The following is an 11286-nucleotide window of genomic DNA, read 5'->3' as shown; positions in this document are numbered from 1 at the left end:
AGGGCAACAAATGTACAAATATGCTTGACACACAAAGGATGTATGTATGAATTGTGATAAGAGTTGTATGAGCCACCAATAAAATGATTTTTTAAAGATTTAATAACTTACATAGTACAGTGTAATATAAAGCCAAGTCTAACCCAAATGCATTTTTAACATTGGAAATGCTACTATTAAGGAAATTCAAAAATAATTTTTGAAATTATGTTATTGCATTTGGATCAATATTTTAATAATTTAAAAATATCAAAATATCTTAATATCATGTATAAATTACCTAATTTAACGTACATAAATAAGTAGCATTTGGTAGCAAGGAAAGATTTCTTCCTTAAGAAGAACTTTGTTCATATATTAAAAATATAATTATAAGACATTAAAATAAAATAAAAAGTATCATCATGGTACGAATGTTAATATTACATTAACTTCATTAAGTATGATATCTGTAAGAAAGATTTATATGAAGTAAATGTAAAATAAAGTAACAACATATGCAATTCAAAAAAAAGCCTCACAAAGGGAACAATAGACAACATCATGATAAAATGAGAAAAAAACTAAAGTGTTCAAGCGTTTCCATTTGTTTGGATCCACAATCAAGGCTCATGGAAGCAGGAGTCAAGAAATGAAATTATGTATTGCATTGGGCCACTGTGTTGCACAAGACATCTTTAAAGTATTGAAAAGGAAGGATGCTACCTGGACGTCTAAGGTGTGCCTGATGCACGCCATCATATTTTCAATTGTTTAATATGCATGCGAAAGCTGGACACTGAATACCGAAAACCAAAGAAGAAGGAATGTATTTGAATTACACCGTGGATAAAGACCAGTGAGAGCACTATGGACTGCAAGAAGAGCAAAGCTTTGGTGGGAGAGGGAGAGGCAGAATGCTCTTGGGAGCAAGGATGGGGAGACTTTGTCTCCTGCTGTCAGGAGGACATCCTGCTGCAGGAAAGAGGAAGAGCCTCCACAAGATGAAGTGACATAACGGTGCAGCCACGGGCTCACGCTTATCACTGATTGTGAGCATGCGGCCGTGTCTTGTTCTCTTATGAATCGGTTCCCTGTGAATTGAAACCAACTGGGTAACGATAAAAAGACCAATCGGAGAGGTCGCAAATAACCTATATGGTTAGGTCTTGTTGGCAGGCACACAGAAAGCTGGATTCTTTTAGTACCTCTTCTCTTAATAGTTTCACTCTGTTCTGGTTAGACTAAGTCTTCGTTATTCTATACCCTTTAATGAGGGAGAAAAGGACTCACAAGGAGTCGTTTTCGGGATTTGACAAATAGATGAAAGGCAGAGAACCTGCTTTTCTCTGTGCCTAGGTGTTCAAATAGAAGGCCAACTCTGAAGAACCTTTATCCTGTGGAGGAAGCAAGCAAGAGGCCTGCCCTTTTGCCGTTCTTACTGATATATAACAATAATAAGAATTAGTAACCGTTTTAGTAAGGTTACTTAACAATTCCTAAATTTGTTGTAGATGGAATTTCTTTCATCTTCTCTAGGCATCCAGGACAGCAATTCATCCCACCTTTAGGGCAGATGATGACACGGGGGTTAAACAGCAAGCCCAGAGTTAGTTAGATACTTGAGCCATTACTGTTATATATTTCTAGGAATTGGTCCACAGTGAAGAACGGAATGTCCACATGTGAGTCAAAAGTAATGGTGAGACTATTACTCAATGCAGTTCTTCTGAAGAAGTGCCTTAGGATATATTTAACATCTCTATTGAGCTATTATTATCTTAGCCATTGTTTATTTCAAATGAAAAAGGAAAACCCTTGTCGATATTTCTGTGCTTGCTGATATTTCTGTGCCTTTCGTCCTCCTGTTTGCAAATTCCAGCCTCCAGCTCTCTCCCTGCTTTCTTGGAGGATGCCCCGGCCATAGATGCTGGAACTGACCATGTGCACCAGGCCTCCCAGATGACTTCTCCCTGGGTGGTTATAGGAGGGCATTCTTCGCTTGAAAGTCTTTCTGGGACGTGATGAACCCACTCTCTCTACATGTTGCAGACCCTGATTCTTGCATCCATGTATCTGTTAGACATGCTGATGTGTGCGCAATGCTTACTGCTACGCATGCTAACAAAGACTGTCTTCCTATGAACACATCTCTCTGTCTTACTTGGGGAGTTGGATTCAGTCTCAGCTGCTAGAAAAATCTGCTGTTAAATTAAGCTTCATTTATTTCAGTATGTATTCCGTTATTTCACAAAGCTTCTATATAAGTTTTCTCTGGTGCACTGCCTCTCTATGTTATTTTGTGCTCTGTTTGAATTATTATTTATTCATTTAGTCTTTTTTCCTGATTATAAAATCTGTTTACTATTATTGAGAGTTTGGAATAAGTATAAATGAACTTAAAGGAGACAATAAATAATAGCAAATTTCATAACAGAGAAAAATATTTTTGTTCATTTTCTTTCTATATACAATTTAAAAAATACCAATTTGGGATTATACTATGCAATTCTGGATCTTTTTTTCATTTGCCTTATGAACACGCTCACTAAATTATTTTCAACTGCCGCACTTTAAACATTGTATTAAATTCCCTTGAATAAGACATGGTATAATACATCTTTGGTTTTAATTAATATAAAGGGAAAAATAACCATAAACACTAGTGTTGAGCAATGATGGGCAATTTAGTTGTGAGGCGCCGAACTTTAAAATACTTAAGTAAAAAAGTCAGGTTCCATTAGTAATCCCCAGAAGACTGCCTCATTCTATTTACTCTAAGCTGCTTATATTGATTGGTCATTGCACTGAGATTTCAGGCATTAAAAAAAAAAGCCCTAAGATGGTGCGTGGTGAAATATAGCTAGTTTTATATACATATGTGTATATGTGTACATGCATATATACATATATGTATAATGTATATGTGTATTTTATATGTACATATGTGATGTGTGTGTATTTCTTCTGGATTATTTCAATTTGGGGCAAATAAATGTCAGGGAGTTCTCATTTTGATTCCAGAAAGGAATTTTGGACTAATAAGAGAGCCATGGTGGTGCTGTCAGGAAAGCGTTGCAATGCCAAACATAAGGTCAATGGTTCGAATCCACCAGTTATTCCAAGTGAGAAAGATGGGGCTGACTGCTCCTATAAACATTTACAATCTCAAAAATCCTGTATAGGGTCTCTATGAATCAGAGTTGACTCAATGCAGTAGGATTTGGGGTTAGTAAGAGCCCTGGTGTCGTGGTGGTTACACATGCTAACCACATGTCAACAGTTCAAAACCACCAGCGGCTCCTCAGGAGAAAGACAGGGTGTTCTACTCCTCATGGAGCTACAGCCTCAGACACCCACAGACAAGTATTACCCTGTACTACTGGGTCACTAAGAGTCAGCATCAACTCGATAGCAGGGAGTTTGTTTTTGTTTTTGTTTGTTTGTTTGTTTCAGAGAGTTGATAATAAAGGAAGGGGCAGAGTAATGTGTGGTGTACCATCAACTGAGTTGCAATGGAAAAAATGTATGCATACCAATGCGTATTAGTGTTTGTGTATTCATCTGCATTTGATATATTTAATAATGCTCCCTTTTCATCTATACATACACACACAAATTGCTTATGGTAGTGAAGAAGAAGAAGAAGAAGAAGAAACAAGAAACATCACATTAGATTTTTCCAGGATTGGAATTGAGGTGGCTAGGAGGACCTTACACTCTGCATGCTTTTATACCCTTAAATGTTTTAGTCTGTTAATATGACCTGTTTGGCTGTGGTTCCAAGATGTGGTTAAGCCTGTTTTCAACTCACAGTGACTCCGAGTCACAGAGTAGAATTCCCCAGATGATTTGGAGCAGATCACCGGTGAGGACGACATAGCAAGGACTAGGATGAAGTGCTAGGCCAGGTTGAGGGAAATTAAAGACTCACTATAGAAGTGATTATCTAAGTTAGGTGTTCAAGGACAGGCCAGGATTTGCCAGACAAATAAAGAGAGAAAGAAATGGTACAGTCGAGGGAACAACATGAACAACCAAACCATAGGGTGGAAACCTGTGGAATAGCGGTTCCCATGTATTCTGTTGTTCCTGCAGTACAATTCTGAGAGGAGTGGGGATGAGGCATAGGAGGAGGGCAGGGGTGTGTGACAGAGACCCTTGTGTGGTTTGTGGGGCACATAGATTTTATTCCATCAGCAAAGAGGAGCCACTGTAAAACTGTACCCTGAGAAGTTACAAGGTCTGACATGTGATTTCTTTCTCTGGGTGCTCTGGTGCTGCACAATGGATGATGAGTTTGAGTTAGTGGGAGACCAGAAAAGAGGATTAAAGTCTAAGCAGAATTGATTAGGAGTGAAATAAAGGTATTCTAATTTAGAGCCAAAATAAAGATAGTTTTTAGAGATGTAAAATTTGGTCATAGACTGAATCTCTATCTCTACCTCGTTACCTCTATGTTTTTTTGGTTTCTTTGAATTAGAATTATACAGCCCAACCCTTTGCCATGTAACATTGTCTGTTGCACTAGAGCCTGAGTTAATTTCCTCCTTTCATGACATTGGGTTGAGTCATGTGGTTTTCTTGGGCTAGTGGACTTGTAATGACCATAGACTTGAAACGTACTAGTGCAGTTCACTCTCTGGATGGTGTTTCGTTATAATGAAATGCACCACAAGTAGCCACTGGTTCCAAGAAGATGAAGGATGTGTTGTACATACCTGAATACCACTCAGTCTGGAGTCAAGCCCAGACTACCCATCTGGAGAGCCTCCCCGGAAGTGCATACTAGACCAGTGGAGTCACAGTCCATCCGCTGTCCTCAAGCATGAAAATGAATTCTTAGTCTAAGCTACTGAAAAAATCAGGTTTATTATGCAGTACCTGACAAAGAATACACATACACACTTTGAAGGAGTCAGTGACTGAATGGGTTCAGGAAATAGTAACAATCAGATGAGATTCTCTAGGCTCTGTTTAGGCTAAGGTGACTCTAAAATACGAGACCGGGATGAGGAGAGGAGGGGCTGTTTGGTGGCAAAAATGAACAAGCCGAATGCAAATCACTGTAGAGCTAGAAGCCTAGATAACACATCTAGATGAGCCTACGTAGCAGCGATGAATTGTGGACTTGGCTCAATGCTTGAGAAGAGATCAGGACTGAAGATACAGGAGAGGAAGTCATTAGGCCATCGTCGGCAGCTTCCAGCATGGGAAAGCACACGGGTGGCACCATGTTCTGCAATGCTCACCACAAGGTCGAGGGTTTGACTCCGCCGGATAAACAGCCTGGTGGTTGGCTCCTGTAAAGATCGCAGCTGAGAAAGCTGGACTGGGGACAGTTCTGCTCTGCCGCGTACAGCTTCCAGCCTTGACTAGATGGCCCACAGACGCAGCAGTGCATGAGCGTGATGAAGACGGTCGGGTCAGGGAGAGTGAAACGTGAACACTGAATTGTGACAAAGACAGAACAGGGGTCACCCAAGTACTTAAGGCTGGATCGAGAAGAAGGCTACCTGAGGAGAAATCATTTGTGATTCAATGGAGAAACATCGTATTGCAAAAATAAATACGCGAGAAGTGTATCCAAAACACTGCAGCACAATGCTAAGTACCACTGTGGTGGCCTGATGTAGAAGCCAGGTTGTGAATGAACTGAGTACCTTATTTGTACACAAATAATGGAGAGGTTGCATGGTGGCATGTGAGTTGTGTGTGTGTGCTATGCACATGAATGGGGGGAAACATGGTAGAGACTTCTTCCTCTGCCAGATATGTATTCCTGAACTAGCAATGGAATTCTGTATTTCAACGACAAGCAGGCGTTCAGGCAATGGATAGGCATGAGTATATTCAGGAGACTAGTTTCCTCTATTAAATACATTTATAAAATATTTAAAACAGTCTCATGGATTACTTTGAAACTCTATAGATGAAATGCATTCAGTCTTCAACCTCTTATCTACTATCTGGTTCTTTTAAAAAATGCATAAACTAGAAGCAGCAGAGGAACTGACATTCCAACTCAGACATTCTGGCTTCAAATTCCATCATTCCTTTAGCTCCATTACGTCATATTGAAAATGGCCACAAAGTGGAACATCAATTATGTGGGAGTCTGTTTCCGTGTCTCGGTATCTGATGAGCCCTTTTGATCTATGAGAATCATTTTAGGTATTATTGAAGGCAGACAAGAACATCATGGTGGTTACCATGCTTTATTGCATCTGTTAAAAAGAAATGTACGTAATCTAGGATCAAGGCATGGCAAATGTGTTTCCAGGCCTGTTCTAAAGCCTTATTATCTATTGCCTAAATGTTTAAATGTATTATGTTCCAACAACTTTAGATTTAATTGAGAGCTCTCTTGTAAAATGAGTTCAGTCAGAAGCAATTTGTACAAGCTGTTGAGAGGCTGTGGAGTTCCTGTAAACAAATACTGAGATGTTGACCGAATTGGGGGTAGAGCGCATGGAATAGGAGAGTCAAGACTAGGAAAAGAAACCTCTCCTTATTTTTTAAAAACTATCTTTTGGTTACATTATGCATTTATTTGGCAAAATGTTTAGAAAATTGAGTAAATAAAAAGAATGTTAAAAATCATTCAGGACCCACCACTTCATACAAAACTAATGCTAGATTTGTTGTACGAGGGGGTGCCCCCCCAAAGGAATTATTTTCCTCAAAGCTATGTACCTAATTTTTTCTTTTTACAAAACAACCTTATTACCTTCAAAGTACTCTCCATTACACTTAAACATTTTTCAAATCTGTGATTCCATTTTTTAAAATTATTAATCATTTTATTGTGGGGCTCTTACAAATCTTATGACCATCTATCATTCAATTGTATTAAGCACAATTGTACATATATTGCCATCATCATTTCCAAATAATTTCTTTCTACTCGAGGCCTGGGTATCAGCTCCTCTTTTTGCCCTTCCTCCTCTGCCCTCCCACCCTCGTGAATCCTTGATCAATTATATATTATTATTGTATCTTACACTTACAAAAAATATATTATTTCGTATCTCATACTGTCCATTATCTCCCTTCATGCATATTTCTGTTATTCTGCCCCACCCCCGGGGTGCTATGTATCTAAACTTGTGATGGGTTCCCCATTTCCCTCCCACCCCCTCGCCCCCTCCTTGCAATTCTATTCTTGAAAACATTTTTCAAACTCATCTGTTTGGATGCCTGACAGTTGACAGCACCTCCCTGTTTTTTTTTTACCTTCACCTCTTTTACTTCTTCAAATCATTGTCCTTTCATGTCCCTCTTCATTTGTTGAAACAAAAAGAAGCTGCATGGAGCGAGGTCAGTAGAGTAAGGTGCATGGAGCACGAGAGGCATCCTGTTTTTTGCCAAAAAGTGGTGTACTGAGATGGCTGCGTGAGCAGGTGCATTGTTGTGGTGGCAAAACCAGTCCCCCTTCTGCCACAAATCAGGCCTTTTTTGTTGCACACTGTTACGCTATCTTTTAGATATATTTAGAACCTCTAAATAGAAAGCTTGATTAACAGTCTGATCTAGTGGAATGAATTCCGTAAACACAACGAGTTGACATTTTCGCCTGTTCTGTAAGTTGACAAACTTCCAATACAAGATTTGTCATCAATAAATGTACCTATTTTGAAAGGAGAAAACCATTCATACACTTTAGTTTACTCCATAGTGCTGTCCTTGTAAGCTGTGTTCAACATCACAACTATTTTGGGGGCATTTTTCCCGAACAGGAAACAAAATTTCAAATCCCCATCCTGTTCTCTTAAATCAGCCATCCCAAGCAACAAGGTTCAAGTGAAACTGCTTTTATGAAAAACGTCCACCGTGACCAGAGAGAACCTTCCCAGGTGATGACAGTAGGTGCACTAACTCAGAGCAAATGGCTTGATGTTGGCCTAGCAGGGAAAATGCATACTATGAAAGCTCCACTCTGCCCGACACAATTCCAGTGTTTTGGGAGATAGCCCCTCATATGTTGAAAGTTCTTGTACTCTTTTGCTAGAATATCCATAAATTATCTTGTTAAAAATATGTGCGATACTATCCTATTGAGTTTTCCTGAATTAATTTGTAAATGTTTTATTGTGAACTTGGTGAAGTTTTGCAGAGCAGATCATAGTTTACATTCAACAACTCATACACATTCTGGTTCAAATCATCATTGCAATCCCCCCATGTGTCACCGTCCACTCCACCTCCTCTCTGTGTTTTCTGTTGGCCGCCACCCTTCTCTCATAACCCTCTAAACTTAGCCTATGGGTAAGTGCAGCCGTTTTGCTCTTCCGTGCTTGATTATTCTAGCACAGTGGTGAATTCAGTTCCAGACCTGAAAGGTAGAACTATAATCTTGAGCGTTCCATTAGTCTATCTGACAAGTAAGCCTAGACTCTTTGTGATTTTGAGCTATGTTAAACATTTTGTCCCATTTTATCCAGCTCCTTCTAAGGTGATCCCTTTCAGAGTAGTTGGAAGTAGTAGCCAGGCATCATCTAGTTCTTCTGGCCTCAGGGTTTGGAGACCAATTCTTGCATGATCCATTAGTTCATGGGTTTCTGTAGTGGCCAGGCATCATCTAGTTCTTCTGGCCTCAGGGTTTTGGAGACCAATTCTTGCATGATCCATTAGTTCATGGGTTTCTGTAGTGGCCAGGCATCATCTAGTTCTTCTGGCCTCAGGGTTTTGGAGACCAATTCTTGCATGATCCATTAGTTCATGGGTTTCTGTCTTTCAATTTCTGTCACTCTTCTTTCCTTAGATGGCTGTTCATGAACTTTTAAGGTGGGGTAGTGGTTAAGCATGGACTTATATTTGAATAGTTGGCAGTTTAATACAACCAGCCGTTTACCAGGAGAAAGACTGGGCTTTCTACTCCCATAAAGTTAGAATCTCGGAAACGCACAGGGAGTTGCTTTGAACCAGCATTGACTTGATAGCAGTGAGCTGGAGTCATCACCGTTTTAGGATGGAGAACATTATCTTTATGAACTTCACGTCTTTATGCCAATTGACCTTGGTGTTCTTCATAATTATGGCCCTTATTCTCCAGGCCCAACACTCATTGCTTCAGGATGTTTGGTTATATTTAACACATTTTCATTACTTTGTACCCTTTCTGCTCTGCCAAATTCATGGATATATTTGCAACAAAAGTAAATAGACATATAAAATAGCCTCTGTCAGATCAATATACATTCATGGGTATGTGTCCACTCCCTATCCTACCTATATTCTGTCTGTCTATCGAGCATCTATTTATCTATCCCCAATGTTGCCGTATTGTATATTCATAATATTTGCCTGATTTCTTTAGCTCTTCGAAATCTCCCTGTATCTTTCTATGCCTCTGTCAATTTTTCCCTAACATCTTTTATTGTGTTGCCTTCCCCATCACACAAGTTAATACTTGTCTACCCCTAGCCCATGACTTAGCCTATGTCCCTTCCATCCCCTTGATTACCATTAAAGAATGTTTCTTCTCATGTGAAGTGTTGGGCAGGGTTCTCTAGAGAAAGAAAACCAGGACACTTATGATTATGTATATCAGAGAGAAGGAATATAACAGCTAATTAGTCCACACAGCAGTAGAGAGGGCTCAGTTCAATTCACTGTCATGGAACAGTTAATATACTGGAAGTCCTTCAACTCATTTGGGCTGCCAGGTGCAAAGTCAAGGAAGCAGACAGTGAAGTCTTCCCGTAGGCAAGGCAGGAGTGTCTGCCCATAGGGTGGGTCAGCAACAGTTCATAGCTCAGGAGCTTAGCAAAGCAGCCCTGATGGGATCTCAAACTCAAGCACTGTGACAGGATCCACCAGCCTCAAGCTCAAGCAATGTATGCACCAGCAGCATGGTGAAGCAGGTCTGAAAGGAGCCTCAAGCTCTAGCTACAGGATCCCTGGGTTGGCTTGGCCCGGCCCACAGGTAGTGTAGCACACAGGTTGAGACAGAGAACTAGCTAAAGCAGCAGCACGCTGTTCCAATCACCAGGGAGTAACAAGAAGATGGGACTTTGGCTGTCTTTATTTTTAAGGTCATCCTCCAATCAAGCTGGGACCTGATTAAAATCCACCCACATGTTCCTATTGTCCTAGCTGGCACATTAAACCTAGCTATAACATGTAGAAACTTATTCTTGACTTTTTATAGTGTGGTTGCATACAATATTGTCCTTTTGTGTTTGACTAATTTCACTCCTCATAGTGTCATCCAGATGCATCCCTGTTGTGAGGTATTTCTCCAATTAATTGTTATTATTTTATGTGACATAATATTCCATGGCTATATGTATCAAAGTTTGTTTATCTGTTCTTCTACTAACGGACATTTATGTTGTTTCTATCTTCTTGCTATTGTGAATAGTGCTATAATTAAAATGGAGTGAATGTATATATTCCTGCCATGGTTCTCCTTTCTCAAGGATATATATCAAGTAGAGATATTGCTGGGTCATATGTCATTTCTATTCTCAACTTTTTAAAGAAGTGTCATTCTTCTGCAGTGATTGCATTATTTCACAGTCCCACCAATGGTGGAAGAGAGTTCCACCCTCTCCACACCCTCATCAGCATGTTTTGTTTTCTGTTTTACTTTTTACAAAAACTTTGCTATTAATTCTGAGTGAGGTGGTATCTCATTGTTGTTTTCTAAAGTTTAATTTGCATATAATTTACATATTATGCAATTCAACAATTCAAGAAGAGTTGTATAATCATCACCACAATCAGTTTTAGAATATTTTCTTCATTCACATACCCATCAGTATTAGCTCCCCATTTGCCCCCAACCTCCCCTGACATACTCCAAGGAACCATTAATCCAGTTAATGTCTTCATAGATTTACCTATTCTGGATTTCACATACCCAAACAAGACAACACGTTAAAACAACAGCAACCACCAAAAGCTAATAAGAATTACAAAGTAAAACATAAACCCCACAATCATAGTTGTAGTTGTATTGATTTGATTCTCTCAAATGTCTAATGATCTATAACATTTCTTCATATGTTTGTGGGTCACATGAGTGTTTTCTTCCATTTGTGTTCCTTTTAAATGAATCATTTCTTTCCTAGTTCTTAGGTAAATGCTAAGCTATTATATTTTGAGTAGAAATGACATAGCCTACCTTTCAGAATTTTCCATAATGTTCTTAACCTCCAAATGAGAAACATAAACGGAGCAAATAGAGTGGCCAAACTACACAAAAGTCCACTCACATTCTGGGGTGAAGAGAAACTCTAATAGAGGGGCCTGGTCAGTTTTGGTTGCCATTCTCCTAGTTATAAGAATGACCCAGAGAAG

This window comes from Echinops telfairi, unplaced genomic scaffold (genome assembly GCF_000313985.2).
Source record: "Echinops telfairi isolate 266 unplaced genomic scaffold, ASM31398v2 ScPeMD7_7420;HRSCAF=8458, whole genome shotgun sequence".
NCBI classification, from domain to species: Eukaryota; Metazoa; Chordata; class Mammalia; order Afrosoricida; family Tenrecidae; genus Echinops; species Echinops telfairi.
Note: the sequence above shows the minus strand (reverse complement) of the source record.